This window comes from Polypterus senegalus, chromosome 6, assembly GCF_016835505.1.
Source record: "Polypterus senegalus isolate Bchr_013 chromosome 6, ASM1683550v1, whole genome shotgun sequence".
Taxonomy (NCBI): domain Eukaryota; kingdom Metazoa; phylum Chordata; class Cladistia; order Polypteriformes; family Polypteridae; genus Polypterus; species Polypterus senegalus.
The window spans coordinates 45,420,650-45,438,336 of NC_053159.1; the positions used below are offsets into that span (position 1 = coordinate 45,420,650).

Below are 17,687 nucleotides of genomic sequence, written 5' to 3' on the forward strand. Positions count from 1 at the left end.
ACAAAGGTTACATTTCAAAATATCACTAAAACACTTTCTTCGTTTACTTTATTTTTTCCACAGAATGGTTTGATTCAAACTGTAATATATTTTTTGGATGTGCAATTGGGAGACCTAACACCTCCTCTCCGTTCCCTGCTTAAAATTAGGCAAATATAGAGACGAGAATTATTGGTCAGGATGGTATTATTAAGTTTTCTTCCATTGCTTTCTTTTTCTCATGCCTTTTGAAATAAAATCTTATTCTGAAAGAATTTTAGCTTTCTTGAATCTTTTATGTAGGAGGCTGTTTTATCGTGGAAGGGTTATCCTAAAATAGACACACACTACCTATCATCAAACACATTCTTCAAACATATAAGGCCTTATATATTTGTCTTTGTATCTACTTATCTATTGGTTGCATATTTTGTCAGAGACAGCTACACAATCTGTCTAGCATATATTCAAACACATATTTTCCTTTACACTAAAATATCTACTGTAACAGAAATATCCACAGCATTTTAATTTAGTGTTTTTTTTGTAAACATTCATAAAATTTTCATCACTTTAGGGGAGCCTTGTTGACTAGACGTTTTCATCTCTCTTTGCACAAAATGCATTTCCATAAGGTATTCATAAACATGCTCACAGCACTCTTTAGTAGGCTAAAATAAAACCTAACTGAATTCCCATTTACTATAATTAACAATAAGTTACTGAACAACCATGGTAACATATATGAATCCTTGGTTAAAAGTGCTAATTAAAAAAAAAATTGAATGAAGATATTTTAGATTAATATTTTAAAATACATTATAAGTTTGGGAGGCATGGTGGTGCCCGCTTCCCGGATCCTCCCTGCGTGGAGTTTGCATGTTCTCCCCGTGTCTGTGTGGGTTTCCTCCGGGTACTCCAGTTTCCACCCACAGTCCAAAGACATGCAGGTTAGGTGCATTGCCGATTCTAAATTGTCCCTAGTGTGTGTGTGCCCTGTGGTGGGCTGGCACCCTGCCCGGGGTTTGTTTCCTGCCTTGTGCCCTGTGTTGGCTGGGATTGGCTCCAGCAGACCCCTGTGACCACATAGTTAGGATATAGCGGGTTGAATAATGAATGGATAGATTATAAGTATATATATATATATATATATATATATATATATATATATACTGTGTATATATATATTGTGATGGACAGCCGGGTCCCATGCCCGGCCGGGACGCCTCTGCTGCATACGTCCCGGGGGAGCCACCATGGACAGTGCAATGCCTCCCCTGGGGTGCCTGGGGGCAGCCTCCCTGGCCGTGGGTCCTTCCTAAGTCTCCCCCGTGGCTCCATGGGACATGGAGTCCACCACAGCCCGGTTGGGAGATGGCGTGGCCGGTAGGGGGTGCTGCCGAGAGCCAGCCGCCACATTGGATGACTTACCAGCCCCACCCGGAGGTGCAATTAAGACCAGCTGGTCAGGCACCTGGAGCACTTCCGGGTGGGCTATAAAACGGGCCAAACTCCCTTCATTCTTGGCCAGAATCGGGAGGAAGAGGACGAGGTTGCCTGGGAGGAGTGATGGTGCCAGAAAGGGTTGGTTATAGTTTTGTGCTTTGTGCTTTGGAACTGTGTATTGCCTGTGGGTCACAGGGAAGACGTGCGCCCACGGGTGAAGAAAAGAATAAAGCCTGTGTGTTTTATACACGTGCCTCTGCGTGGTCTGTGCCGGGTCGGGCACTATATAGCACCTTTTATAATAAATATATATATATATATATAAATAGCATCAGAACGCAAAATATTGTTCCTTACAAAGTAAGGTCTGATTGTGGGCATATTTACCATAAAGACTGTAATTTGCAAAAACATTAATATTAGTCTAAAGAAGTCATAAATATATTTAAACCATTTAAATGGGTATTTTGTGTAAACCTTGGATCTGCAAATAGGTAATGAATTTTAATATCACATACAAAAAATCCAGCTTCAGTGTACAAGGTCATTGGTTCATCAAGGGTTAAAAAGCATTGAGTAGAAAAGTACCATTAAATGAGCCATGACTAGCAGCCTTAAATAGTTAAAGATAAAGGCAGCACTGACTTCTGTACATCAAAGGTAAGTTAGTAATTATTTTCTGATTACAAAATTAAATGAAGAACAAAATGTTTGCTTCCAGGGTTGATCTTGACTTGAGTAAGATTACCAAAAGGACAGATAAAACATACAGGAAAAAAAGATTAACTTATTAATGCGTACAAGAAAAAGAACAAAGCTGGATTCTTGTATTCCAAACAGCTCAGCTTGCTTTTGTTGGACTTTGCATTATGTCATCATACAAGTACTTTCTTTAACACTTTTTCTTGTGTGTTTTGCATGTGTGCTTCTTCATACCTTCATTATCAAAAGTAACTAAGATGTTTAACTTACAGTAAAAAGTCACCAGAGACCCAGCAGAATAAATATGTCACATAAACAGCTGTTGTAAACCTTGTGTTTATTTTTAAATAAAATGAAATTGGTTTGCTTTGTCATGAATAAATTCTACAAAGACAGCCAGCAAAATAACAGCCACAAATGCAGAATATCTTCATAGAAACCCACCAATTTTGTAAGGGGCTCAGAGAGCTAGCAATCCAGTGATAGACAGGGCCGTGATGAAGACAAAACTGAAACTTATACTTCAGAAGCTGTGAAGCAATGATGCTAAGCACTATGCTACTGTGTGTGCAGCTCAGGTTGACATTTAGCAGGTGAAAATATTCACTGCTGAAAACAGTATTCACTTTTCATGTATTTAAACGTATGATGTTCTCCCCTCTCCTGGGACATCTGGCAATACTACAACATCTTTGCCTACCATCCCCCTGCCTTAAGCATCTGTCTGGTCGCTCCCGGTGGCTGCCTGATGAGATCTGGTTCCCTGGGCTCTGTTGGGTCCTCGGCAGGGTGGGTCGCCCTTGGGTCCCGGGCTGCTGGGTTCCGGGCCCGGCCGACTCGGGGAAGAGCGGCTGCGGGCGGGCCTGAGGGCTTGCCGTTGATATCTCCCGGGACTCTGCCAGCTGCTGGTTGTGACCCCCGGGGTGATCCTCTGCACCTCTTGAGTGGGGGTTGGGGCTTCTCTGGTGACGGCCTCCCTGGGGTCTCCGTGCTCTGGGGTGACCTCTGGATCTCTGGGCTTGGAACTCCCTTCATCTTCCGCACGTTTTTGGGGGCAGGTCTGTGGCCCTTCACACTCACTATTGGATGCTCCTATAGAGAAACCTTACACATACAAGCGTGCGTACGCACACAGGTGCTCACATGGTGATTTCATAAGTATGACTTGGACATCTTCAGCACATGATCTAAGGTTGTGGTGGCCCTAAATGCCTCAGTAATAATTACTGTATGATTGTCAGCAAACATTTTTACTTTTATATATCTTCATGTAGCTGATGCAGCAATGTTTTTGTCTTGTGGTTTGTTTTTTTTTTTTCCCCCCCTCTCTTTCTGATGGTCTAGAAGCGGATTCTGGTTCATTTATTGTTTATTCTATACGAAACCCCCCCCTTCCCCCTTTACCTCCATCTCTCTCTTCTTTTTCTTTCACTTTTGTCTCCGTGTCCGGTTTGAATCTTAAAAACATCTAAAAATATTTTTAATAAAGTTTTGGTATCAGGCGTGACGTCAGCAGAAGCTGTAACGCTCCACCTGAGAGAAAAACTATAAGGCTAGTCGCCAGCATTCAGACATCAATTCTAATTGCTTCACAGCCGAACAGGACACGGTTTAAAAAAAAAAAAAAACGTATGATGTTCTGCTTTCTCTTCATGCCAAAGTTAAGGTTCTATTTATATCTATGTATATTAGACAAAATTATTTAGGAGCAGGATAATCCATTGGTTAACTATGGGCATCCTGTTATTTCCTTCATGTATACCAGTGGACAGTCATTTTATACGGTTCTTTAGGTCAGAATTCATTAATCCAGGGTGAATGCAAAAACCTTGTCTGTCCAAACTTGATATTTGTCTGAGAAAGTTAATCTAAACAAAATCAATTCCAGACATATTTAATCATAGCAATTGACTGGGGAAAAAAGCTGAAGGCTTTGAATACTTGATGCTCCAATAATCTCCTGGATCACAGACTACTTGACCAATAGACAGCAGTTTGTGAGGCTGAGGGCCTGTGTGGCACAAAGGGTGGTGTTTAATACTGGAGCACCTCAGGGAACTGTCCTGTCTCCCATCCAGAAATTTTTAGATTACTCATCCATCACAGGCTGCATTAGTAATGGAGATGAGTCAGAGTATAGGAAGATTGTGGAGGACTTCATCTTGTGGTGCAGGGACAACAACCTACCACTCAACATCAGCAAGACAAAATAGCTAGAGGTGGACTCTAAGACCAGTTGCCCTTCGGGGGGGATGTGAAAGTGGTGCAGAGCTGTAAGTACCTGGGGATTCAAATGAATAACAAAGTGGACTGGTCTGCCAATACAGTGGCACTGTACAAGAAGGGCCAGAGCAGACTGTACTTGGATGCTGGGAAAATTGGGTGCCATTGTGAAAAATCCTCTCCCTCCTTTCCAGGAGGCACACTCGGAGCACTTTTAGCCAAAGACTCATTTCACCATGGTGTGCTAGAAAGTGCCTCTGGCGGTCTTTTCTGCCCACTGCAATCAGGCAATTCAATATTTCCATCTGTTATACTCATTAACTTTATTTTCATTGATTGATTGGCCGTATTTTTTATCCTGTAAGTCTGTATCCTTATTTTTTATGTTTTTTTCTGCTTAATGCATCTGAATTTCCCAATGAAATTAATAAAGTTTATATAATCTAATATAATCTAATCTAAAGATGACCAAGAACTAACTGGAGGATGGCTCTCTAGATCAGTCATGACTGCAGTTCTGCAAACAATTGCTCTATTGCTTTGAACTTGTAAAGTGCTTTGGGATATAGTTTGTTGTTCACTAAAGAAAGGTGCTATTTAAAACATTTTTTGTTAAATAAATGTAACCTCAAATTTCATTTTCTACCTAATTTTAGCTCATTAATTTGTCATAGCTTGAATTTCAAGGATTTACTTGTTTGTTTGTTTTTTTAAAATATGAGAAAAAGTCTTCAATAATGTGTGTAATGAACATTTTATACATCTTAAGAATTTATGGTAGTAAGACGCAAAAGCTTTAGATTGAAACTTTTTGCTATATTATACAGAACTGGAAATGCTTATGAAACAACCCAAAAATTACACTAAGCAGACACTATAATAGATTCACCTGCTCATTGTACATACATAATGGCTCAACTAAGCTCCACACTCATTAGTAAAAAAACAAAAATATAAAGAATGCTAAGATATGTAAACACTGGACACTTGAGTATTTGAAAAATAATGTGTGATCTGATGACAAGAATAAGACAAAAACACCATGAAACCTTTAATACATCTGGCAACAATGCAGGCTGGTGCAATGGTGTAGCCGGCATATGTTTTTGTGAAACACAAACATGTTGAGCAGCAATTAAATGTCAAAGCATGTCCAAGCATCACTATTAATCAAGTGAAAAGCCTCATGGTAGTTTTGGACCAGTTAACAAATGGGTTGTTTCAACAAAAAGGCTATAACGGTTTCAAGAATGGCCGTGAATTTTTTTGATAGAATTACATCACCTGATACTAAATCTCAATCCAATGGAGTATCAGCAGAATGACATGTAAGAAGAAATCTGAAGCTTTTAGCTGAATGGGTACATTCCTTCACAGCAAAGGTGTAACAGAGAAAAGGTGTTTAACATGAAAAATTTCATGGAATATTTACAAAAACAGAGCAATGAATTCAGTTGAATACCATAGGCAATTTAATACATCCATGGCACCCACAGGAGGTGACATAGGCTAGCATGCCTGCACCACACTTTTGGCATCTTATTCAGTTCATGTCTTGACAGACTAAAGCTGTTCTATAAGCAAATGATCAAAAATTCAGTATTAGGTAAATTAAAGTAAAAAGTTAAATGAGTTAGTTGAATTAAACTAATAATGTGATCATGGGCAGCATGGTGGTGCAGTAGGTAGCACTGCTGCCTCGCAGTTAGGAGACCTGGGTTCACTTCCCGGATCCTCCCTGCATGGAGTTTGCATGTTCTCCCTGTGTCTGCGTGGGTTTCCTCCAGGTACTCCAGTTTCCTTCCACAGTCCAAAGACATGCAGGTTAGGTGCACTGGCGATTCTAAATTGTCCCTAGTGTGTGCTTGGTGTGTGCTTGGTGTGTGTGTGTGTGTGTCTGTGTGTGCGCCCTGCAGTGGGCTGGAGCCCTGCCTGGGGTTTGTTTCCTGCCTTGCGTCCTGTATTGGCTGGGATTGGCTCCAGCAGAACCTGTGACCCTGTATAGCGTGTATACAATATCTAAAATATATAGGAAACCAAATCACTTAAAAATAAAAAGTGGAATGCCTATTGAATAAACTGTGTAGCCACTAGGGACGCTAGAGAACTCCAAACCACAGAGTCAGCAAAGCACCTCTTTCCATCAAACAATCCATCCATCCAAAATACAATCAGAAATAATCATACTTAATTTTTCTCCTTCTGTTCACCAGTTGAGTTTTTCTTCCTTTTATGCCAGACCCAGAAATGCTTCTGGTACCATTCTGTCTCCTCCATGAAACCACTTAAGGAGCAAAGGCAAAGTAGGTTGCTCCTCCCCTGACAGCACCCTCTATCAACCCCAAGGGACCCCTATAGAGATACATTTCCAGACTCCATTTCCCTAGCACCCCTGCAGGTGTCCAGACTAGGTTTTCATATGAAGACCACTGCCACCTAGCACATTGGGGATGGAACCACTCCCAAGTTCCAGTTTCTCCTGATCCATCCATTATTTTACACCAGCTGGGCACAGAGCGATCTTTCCATCCAGCCTCTCGGACCTCCCATCCAAGTAATAATCCTAACTTCCCACCTAGCCGGGAAGCCTGTTCTCATCCCACAACTGTCTGCATTATAATAAATACATTGTGATATCTTTGTAATCACAATCAGTGACTACCTTACTAGGTAAATGTTTTTTTTTTTCTTTGGTTAAATTCTTGAATAAAAGCGCAATGTGTTTATTTAGGATATTTGAACTAAAGTAGTCAGACACTATACACTTCACATTATTATTAGTATAACACGGAAAAAGTTTCTGCTTTAGGTATGTGTTCAGCATTTCTAGCTTGACAATTCCTTTCATTCTACACTTACCCAGATCATTGTCGACATGGAACACACATGAAATGCATGTATTTCAAATACAGTAATCCCTCACTATATCGCGCTTCGACTTTCGCGGCTTCACTCTATCGCGGATTTTATATGTAAGCATATCTAAATATATAATGCGGATTTTTCGCCGCTTCGTGGGCTCTGCGGACAATGAGTCTTTTTACTTCCTGTACATGCTTCCTCAGTTGGTTTGCACAGTTGACGCTATTGGTGGATGGCAGAGAAGCTAACCAATCAGAGCACGCAGTTAAGTTCCTGTGTGCTGAATGGTTCAGCGACGGAGCGCTGAATTCGATTCCGCGGCGTTAACCAGGAGTTAACTTTTGTGCTCTTTTGTGTTTATCTTTGTGTGTAGTCAAGCCCTTCATTATGGCTCCAAAACGATCTGCTCCTGCTACTGCTTCAGGGGCTGTGCCCAAGCGCCAGCGGAAGATGTTAATGATTGTGGAAAAGCTAAACGTTTTGGATATTTTGAAGGAAAGGAAAAGCTACACCGCTGTAGGACGCCATTACGGCATCAATGAGGCTACGATTCTTTTTATTTAAAAAGTAGGAAAGGAATACAAGATCTACAGCCACAGCGTCCTTTTTACCAGGGTGCAAAACGAGTTGTAAGTGGATGTAATAAGGCAGTAGCCTGGATGGAATCTGCTTTAGGGATTTGGATTGAAGTCTGCTGGAAGAAGAACAACGGCGGTGCTATACAGTTGCCTGAAGAGGCTCCTATAGAAGAGCTGTAACACTCTCCTTTGTTGTGCAGTAAAACTAAACTCCTCGTCATCGTGTCATTGTTGGTGAGTAACTATAGTTCATTTTCTACTTACAGTACTTAGTACATGTACGTACTGTGGTCCCCAGCCGGGGCTGACGCCCAGGAGGACCAGAGGAGGGCTTGTGCCTCCCCCAGACCGCGAGGGGGCGTCCACCCTGGTTATGTGGGGGGCCTCGGGTAAAGGGTTTGGAAGCCAAGCCCTGTAGGGACCCGTGGCCACCACCAGGCGGCGCCCGGTGCCTGAGGAACCCTGGAGCCCAGCACTTCCGCCACACCAGGAAGTGCTGGGGGGAAAACGACAGGGGACACCCGGACGGCTTCCGGGTGTGCAGCCGACACTTCCGCCACACTGGGGTGTGGCCAGGACTGATTGCCGGGAAGCAGCTGGAGCCCATCCAGGTTCCCATTTAAGGGGCCGTCTCCCTCCAGTCAGCAGTGGATGTCGGGTGGAAGTGGACAGAGCTGGAGAGAGGACGGGAGGCGGTCAAGAGAGAAAGGCACAAAGGACTGTGTGGCCTGGACAATTGGGGGATCGGTGTATGAGGCACTGGGGTTTGTGCACGTGACTTTTTTGTAAATAATTATTGTAAATAAACAGTGTGTGGTGGAGCCAACGATGTCCGTCTGTCTGTGTCCGCGTCCCAGTTCACAGTACGTTTAGTGTCACTGTACACACATTTACTGTATACAATTTTTCTTGCATTGTACGTATTTATTGCTGGTGGCCTGTCTATCGTAATGGCTGTAACATATATGATATCGGAGACACTAGATATCTTTAAAATAATATTTAGGGTTTACTGTATATAAACAGTGTGTTTACATACATAATATTAATGAATCTTACCTAATATCTAAGAGAATACAAAGGGTTTATGCTGTATAACTGTGCAGGGAATATTTATAAACAGTGTGGGAGAGTTTATAAGGGCTTAAAATATATAAAAATAACCATACAAACGTATGGTTTCTACTTCGTGGATTTTCACCTATTGCGGGGGGGTCTGGAACGCAACCCCCGCGATCGAGGAGGGATTACTGTAACAATATACTGTATTATTCACCCTACACAACTCCAGTCACCTCACTTCACATGCAGATAAAGAGCCTAGGCTTGAGCCGGGAAAGCTTTTTGCCCGAGTTGAGCTCCATTAAGGTAAGGGATGGGACAGTAGCCTGCTTGCTGCTTATGCTGATCGACACATTTACAAAACAAAAGACGCTGATGGAGAGATGCGAAGGTATTTAAGGTGGGTTGGGATTACGAGTATTTTCGTAGGATTCAGGCATTCTAGTGTTAATTCTGTCTCTTAACATAATGAACTGATAATATCAAATATCTTCTGCAGATTTTCTGACAACATATCCATCCATCCATTATCCAACCCGCTATATCCTAACTACAGGGTCAAGGGGGTCTGCTGGAGCCAATCCCAGCCAACACAGGGCGCAAGGCAGGAAACAAACCCCGGGCAGGGCACCAGCCCACCGCAAGATACACACACCCACACACCAAGCACACAGTAGGGACAATTTAGGATTGCCAATGCACCTAACCTGCATGTCTTTGGACTGTCGGAGGAAACAGGAGTGCCCGGAGGAATCCCACGCAGACACAGGGAGAACATGCAAACTCCACGCAGGGAGGACCCGGGAAGCGAACCAGCAATGCAGCAGGGCTACCCACTGCACCACAGTGCTGCCCTGACAACATATTCAATTCAAATCAGATTATGGTACTTTGCAGGACACTGAATTAAATGTCACTGTGTTTGTTGTAAATAACACCATTACTCTGCAGGAAGTATCGCTTTGAACAAAGGACTATGAAGGGATGGACATTCAAAAAATACCAAAACACATATACTACCACTACCTTATTAAGGAATACAGTATAACTAATAAAACATTACCACCACTAGCCTGTACCATTAACAATGCAGGATAGACCCATGGATTTGTGCAGTTTACTCTAAATCCTGGTCTTACCATCTGCATGATGAGAGCAGAAATCATGATTCATCAGACCATCTGATATTTTCCAGTCTTCAGTTGACCCACATTATTGATCAATGTGCTCACTACAGCCTTATCCTCCAGTTCCTAATCAAAAGGAGTGGAACTTAACATGGTCTTCTGCTGCCTATCTACTTCAAGGTCCATTGAGTTTTTGTTCCAGATGCTTTTTACATTGATAAGCAATTACTTCTGCAGATGGACAGTGTGTTTTATATCTTGATTTTCAATGATTGGCTTTTTAAGTTTCAGAACACTTCATTGTTTCATTTTTCCATAATCAGCCAAACAATAATAATATTCAAAATGAGCCAACAGATGACCAGCTAATTTGGGAGGGGCACCATTTTCATTTTTTAATTAGAACTCAGAGTTTTGTAAATGAAACAGTATTTAATGGTATGGATGTAAGTGTGTGCATTCCCTCACACCAAGCTGTTTATTTTCTTTGCTCTTAGAGTACAATTAAAATATTGTATTTCGTAGACCACAGCAGGTTAATGATTCTCAGACCTTCACTTTTTTCTTTTTACATATTTTATTAAAAAATACTGTATGATCCACTAGCATCAATAGGCAGGAACCAAAATGGATTAGGGGAGATGTGGACACATTACAACTGAAAGGCTGAAACCAAAGTGCATAGTGCTTTTATTCACAACCATAGACAATAAAGTTTTCAAATTAAAGTGCAGTGCTGTAACACATAAATAAATCAATTAAAATCCAATGCTCTTGTGGATGTTAAAATCTTTTAATAAACATGACCCATAAATAGGTTAATATAAAGGTTTAAAACACAATCAGGATCAGTCTATAAAACAATCACGAGCCTCAGTACATCCTTCTATATGTCTGTTACAGTCTGCTCAGAAGCAGAGACCCACTCTGGCAAGAGCACTCAACCTTCACTGGCTCATGTCAGCACCATTACCCCTTGGTGTCCATGGGAAACATACAAATCATGCTCCCTTCTCCCACTGTTAATGCTTTGTTATCTGTTTCATTGTTCTATTCAGGAAAACATTTGTATCCAATGTTACATATACCCTGCTGTGTTTTTTTTCTAAGATTCTGTGAAGCGCCTTGAGCATGGGAAAGGCGCTATATAAATAAAATGTATTATTATTATTATTATTAAAGAGAAAGAAATGGATACACACGCAGTCACATCCCTAGATCTGTAAAGGTGGAAGTGGGCCGAGGCATTAAGCCACTCTTTCAGCAATCTGTCAATCTATGCAGCGTGTTTAGTTCATTTGACCCAATGTGTTTAGTTTCATATTAAATATTACTGAAATTTTTCATTTGATTCAATTTCTTGTTCATTTTATTCTACATGTATTTATGTACATTATAAATATTATATAAGTTAGTGTACTTGATTGTATAGTACAATACAATTAGTTGTATTGTATTGGAAAATCTTACATTGAGTGATTTCCTGCTGTTTCACTAACATGTAATTTACATGGAAGTACTGGATAGACTATTCTATACTGATTTTTTTTTCTGCCACCTTAATGCAGAACAAAAGAACCAAATATAAAAACAATCACTTTGTTAAACACCAAGAGATGAGGGCAGTATACACAAAGAGAGAGCGCAGTAAGGCAAATTGATAACCAGACACTCTCTGTCTATCTCTTACTAATCTAAGCTCACCCATGTCATGTACAGTGTAGCTTGCAGCTATTTCTGAGAAATGAATTCTTCCTCTTAGAACTCATACTAAAGGCCCAGTTGTTCCTACAAGATATTCCTGAACTCAAATACCTATTTAAGGAGCCAGGCATCCTTAGAGTCCATGGATGTGCCCATTCTATGTAACAAGGGGAAAGGATGCACCTATTACAGGGGACCACTCTGCATTGCCTGGCAGTTGGACCAGATTATCCATTTCTGTGCAGAAGGCAAGACTTTCCTGATGTTGACTGGGTTACCTTTGTGCTTACACCCTCATCTACTATTGCTTTGCCAGGGAATGCATGCATATCTATGGAAAATAGACGCCTGTTAATGGTTTACCAACACTGGCAGCTAAAGTGATATTCCTTCCCCCAGTATGGATTTTTTGTTGTGCCTGTTTTGCCCCAGCACCTCCTACCCAGCTGATCACAATGTCTGTAAAATCACTGTACATACCTTAATCACATATAAAACTATTCAGGCTACAATTCCTAACAAATCCCAAATTGAAGAAGGCAAGATAAGGACAGGAAGATAAGAGCAATTTGAATAACATTCAGAATGAGTCATCTACAGTATCTATGCCTATTACTTTTCAGTCCTTATTAAAATGTTCCTTTTAAGGCCCGAAGTCTTCAGCACAGTGTAAAAACAAGAATTTTAATTAGCTTTCATGTTTGAGCAATATAATATATATATATATATAAAATCTTCCCATCATTAAGGCATTTATAGTAAAATGTACATATTGCAATTGTATTTACAGTATTTATTTAAATGCATATAATTAAACTATATAATCACAGATAATTATTAATAAGGTAGTGTATAAGGTTGGAACTTCTTTTCCATATTGGTTAATCATTTTATTTATTTCAGGACTTTATAAGCCGTAAACAAAAAGTACACAATATTGTCTGTAAATTGATAAACAATCATTTAAGTATTAAAAGCTTAAATTTGCAAACACTATTTAGTAGCCAATTTAAAAACATTTTATAATCCATTTTGAGTCAGATATTATAATAAAATTATAATATATTTAGGCAAAAAATCTGAAAATTAAGCCAAGTACTTTGAGGTATGCAATGAAGTATATTTAGAAAGGAAGTCATAAGTTAAGGCTTTATTTTAGCAGAAAGAAAACACTTAGAGTCCAACTGTGAATTAATTATGCCATAAGAGGTAAAACAAAAAAAAGTTTGCAAAGATGGCACATTTGTTTACTGCTTTTACCAACATACCACATAATGAGTATATTCTAAAAGTCAAAACTGTACAGTATATATTTTTTGTCAGGAAAGACGGTATTTAGGACTATTGGCTATAAAGTATGTAGCTTTCTCTTTTAAAATCTTTTCTCTTCCCAAGCTCAGTGCATTCACACATATCTTGGAGCTTGGCCTTCAGCTCCTTTTCTTCATTTGTTGCTGAAAGTGCTGGTTTTAAAAATGTTCTACAGTAGGTAGTGCCTTGAACTCTCTCTGAAAAATCTCACTAATTAAAACTGAAACTTACAGTATTTAAGACATTACCAGATGTCTTCTGTTGCTTTATATTCACAAACTTGTAACAAATTATGCCTGATTCAGAATCCTGATGCCACTGTACTGACCGACACAAATCACTTCCACCACTTAACTTCTTTGCTGAAAAATAATTCAGTATTTCAATCCATAAAATTTAATTGTGCAGTTCAGTTGTGCTGTTGATTTTATTGTCTTCTATATAGATTACAAAGTACTGTTTAAGTTTTTCTTTTACTGTAGTTTTCTTTATTGATTCATAATGTCACAAATGTTATTTTCCAGAAAACCCCTATATATCTTTTAACATTTAAAGGCTAACTTGCCTGATTTTTTTCATATTCCATCAATATTTGCTACTGCCTAGTTTTGATGAAGATCAATAAAGACAGATGAAGATGAAGAGATTTGTTATAATAATATATTGGTAATATTAATTCTTGTAATATATAGACTAGTAAAAGTATTTTATAGCTTAAGGTGCATTTCCTAACATGCTTTTAATAGCTTATATATATATATATATATATATATATATATATATATATATATTGTCACACACGTGTGCATGAGAATCAGCTGAAGGGCCAAACCACTAGTAGTTCTATGCCAAGTGAGGGGGTGGCAGAGTGTACTATCTCTCTCAGTCCCTTGCAGACCTTTTCCGGGAAATCCCGCCTGTTGTCGGCCCCAAGGATGACGTCACTTCCGGGCACAAGGACACCACTCCCAGTTCCGGCATAGATGACGTCATTTCCCTTCCAGCCCTTTAAAACTGCCATCTTGGCACTGGGATGCCAATATGAGCCCCTAGGGGCGTACCGCCACCCTAACCTGGACACAGACAGGCAGGAAACAGGTTTTGCCACACTACACAAGTTTATTTACAGCTTTGACGTGCCCAAAATACCAGTACACACAACACACCAATACCATTCAGTCCCTTCTTGCCACCAGTCCTTCTCTCTCCATTCCTCCGCAGGCTTTGTACTCTCTTCCCGACTCTGGCCAACTTTTTATAGGGCACCTGGATGGACTCCAGGTGCCTAAAGAGCTTTTTCCGGCCACACTTCCGGGTGTGGAGGAAGTGTGACCAAATAAGGTCCTGGAAAGGTCCTTGCACCCCCTGGAAACCAAGGGGGCTGCCCTCTATTAGCCCGGGGGAGAAAATGTCCCACAAATACTCTCTCCCCCAGTCCTTCCACACTCTGGCCGTCCTGGCTGGGTAAGGATTCCGGCCACCCGCCACAATATTCTGTGTACTGAAAGCAGTTGAGATGCTCTTTGGAAACTCGTTCTACATCTTGGAAGTATGAACTAAGAAACACATTACATATTTAAAGCATGCAGATAGAGCAGAAAGAAGGAGGAGATTGTCCAAAGTAGAACAAAGGCTTTTTGAAGGGCCAGATAAGGGGACCACTGACCGGAGATACTGAGGAAAACAAAAATAAGGAATCTAAAGATCCAGAGAAGAGTTCTAAACTGGAATGAATAGAAAGGATTTGGAGATAGTAAAGCAAAAGAACACTGAGGGGCAGAAGCATTCTTATTGATCTGGATTAATCGGATAGCATTTGTTTGGAGCTTCAGTGAGGTTTTCAATAAGCCAGCCTAAAAAGATCTAAGTCTAAACAAGGAGTTTAGCAGTGGTATAGGCAAGTGAGGCAGGACTTTTGCCCGGAAGCTTTTATTGTTCCACTTTCAGTCTGTTGTCTATGCTGCATTTGTGGCAAGGTAGTGTGTAGTTGAAAACAGTACAGAAAATTAATGAGCTATTTATATTTTATTTCTCAGTTGAAGCATATACAGCTTTTAAAGATTGAAGTATAAAAAAACTGAAGAGCACAACATAAGATTTTTCTAATACTGATATCTTCATTGGATAATTGGGTCTACATTTATATACAGTAGAATGCTGGGGTCCAGCTGGGTAGTTTTTTAGCTCTAGAGGTTTACTTTCTCCAGCTGGTGTTTTGGTTTCTTCTTTTCTCTCACCATTTAATCATAATGAAATCCAATAATCAAAAGTATAATTTAAAAAGAGAAATCCAAGAAAATGCCAAAGCTGCAGGGTATCTGTTAGGGCTAGTACACCACGTGTATGAATAGTTGGCCCTTTCTCCTTGGACCCCATAAACAAACATAACCAAAAAAAACAATAAATGATAAAATAATATAAAATAACAAAAATACTAATAAATATCACAATATTACTTTACATAAATACAACATAACAAAATAGTATTTGGAATATATTAAAATATTAAATAAACAAGGAACACATCTGAGTCAAGGAAGAGACCCTGGCTGGCACACAATAAGTGTGGCAAAGTTTGGAGAAAGAAGCAGAAAGCCAAGTTGGCATGAGAGTATGTGCTTAAGACAATGGTTTTAGACAACTGGCAAGTGAGTGAGACATTGTGCTTGAAAGTCATAGGCTGACCCCTTTAAAGTCAAACTCAGTGGTGCAGATTCAGATTTCTTCCTATTGGTTTGTTTGATACTTTATGTTTTCCCTTTTGTTACTCCTCCATTGTGTTATTTTGGGCTAATAAAGTACAGAAAGTTTTGGTTTGGGTTATGGCAACAAATTATATGTCTAGGAAAAACTGCTGTACATAATGCTCATAGATATCTAATTATTTTTTAGAATTTTTTTGCTTCTTAAAGTTATTACACCATGGCATTGTTATGGCTCCCATCAAAAATGTATTCTTTTCCCTTCAAAAAAATTTTTTTCCTCTCATCAAATTTTTTTCCACCATCATTTTTCTTTCTCACTCATGTTGCTTACGGTCTCCATTTGAACCTGCATCGACCTGCCCTGATTGAAAAATCTATGCTTTGACCCATTCACTCTCGATACATGGGTAAATCCACATCTGCCCATGTTTTTAAGTCAATCCACACATCACTGCCCATGAAATGTATTCTGATCAAGTCAACAATGTCATATAGACCTTATCTATTCACCTAATTTATTTTGTACCACTTATCAGTTGATTAAGAGTTAAATCCTTAAGAGATATTTTGGCCTTCCAGGACTAGTGTTCCCCAATCCAAGATTCAAGCCTTCAGTTAGACCGTGACAATTGATTTTCTACACTACCAGCTGCACCCATAGGCAAAGAATCCATCCATCCATTATCTAACCCCCTACATCCTAACTACAGTGTCACGGGGGTCTGCTGGAGTCAATCCCAGCCAACACAGGGCACAAGGCAGGAAACAAACCCCAGGCAGGGCGCCAGCCCACCGCAGGGCGTGCACACACACACACCCATACACCAAACACACACTAGGGACAATTTAGAATCGCCAATGCACCTAACCTGCATGTCTTTGGACTGTGGGAGGTAACCAGAGCACCTGGAGGAAACCCACGCAGACACGGGGAGAACATGCAAACTTCACGCAGGGAGGCCCCAGGAAGTAAACCCGGGTCTTCTAACTGCGAGGCAGCAGCGCTACCACTGCACCACCGTGCCGCCCATAGGCAAAGAATTCCCAATTAAAATACTGCTGCTGTGTCAAAAACTGCTCCTGTAATTGTCACATTTTCAAGGAACCAATTAACAATGATTAAGGAATGGATGACTGCTCATAATACGCCTCCAAGATCAGCACTGCTACACAGGTTTGGCCTTGACTTTTGTATCAAAGTAGTATTTTAGTGCTACAGAAATGTAATTACAGTTTTTTTTTTTATTTCAGTTTTCCATATCAGTGGATGTCAGGAGCTTATAGATGTTAAGAGTCTGACTAAAGCTCATTAGAGCTTCTGCAGAAGAAAAATCTCTGATGTTGCAGGTAATAAATTTAGACGATTGGCCATAGCTCTAGTTGTGAATACTGATTCTAGCACTGCAAAATGTTTCTGGAGTGGTATCTTTACAGGTCTCTTAGTTGTACGAGTCTATGATAAGTTTCTATGCATGAAAAAAAATGTACATGTGGCTTGAAAACATTCTACACGCAAAGTGCTCTTTAGCTATTCTGTCAAATACCCACATCAGCACTCTCCAAGTTGAAAATTGGTATCTTTACAGGTTTCTTCTTTTATTCAAATGCATCAAAAACGCAAGGAGTATATCAGGTAAGTGGATTTGTACAGTGAACTGATTATATATTTTAATATATATATATATATATATATATTGTGAGGGATTGCCAGCCGTGTATCCTAGCCAACACCCCCAAACCGCCAGATGAAGCCATCCCTGCAACATGAAAGGGCCCTGAATTCCAGCAGGGCAGCATGGAACTTGGAGTTTTTCACCACAGCCTTGCTGGATACCATGGGGGCCACCGGAGGATGCTGCAGGGAGGCCCAGGGACTTATATTTTCCTTAAAGCCCGGAAGTAATTCACGATTGTGGAAATAGAAGGAATGATATACTTCTGGGCTGAAGAAAAAGAGAATTACCCGACCCAGAAGTGTTGGATAATCA

The 17,687-nt window shown here is 40.1% G+C and overlaps 1 protein-coding gene across 1 annotated transcript in view; it reads right to left on the bottom strand.

The window, feature by feature from the left end:
* dnah7 (dynein, axonemal, heavy chain 7) overlaps positions 1-17,687 on the bottom strand; it is a 422,487-nt gene that overhangs the window by 324,031 nt on the left and 80,769 nt on the right. The window lies entirely within an intron of this gene.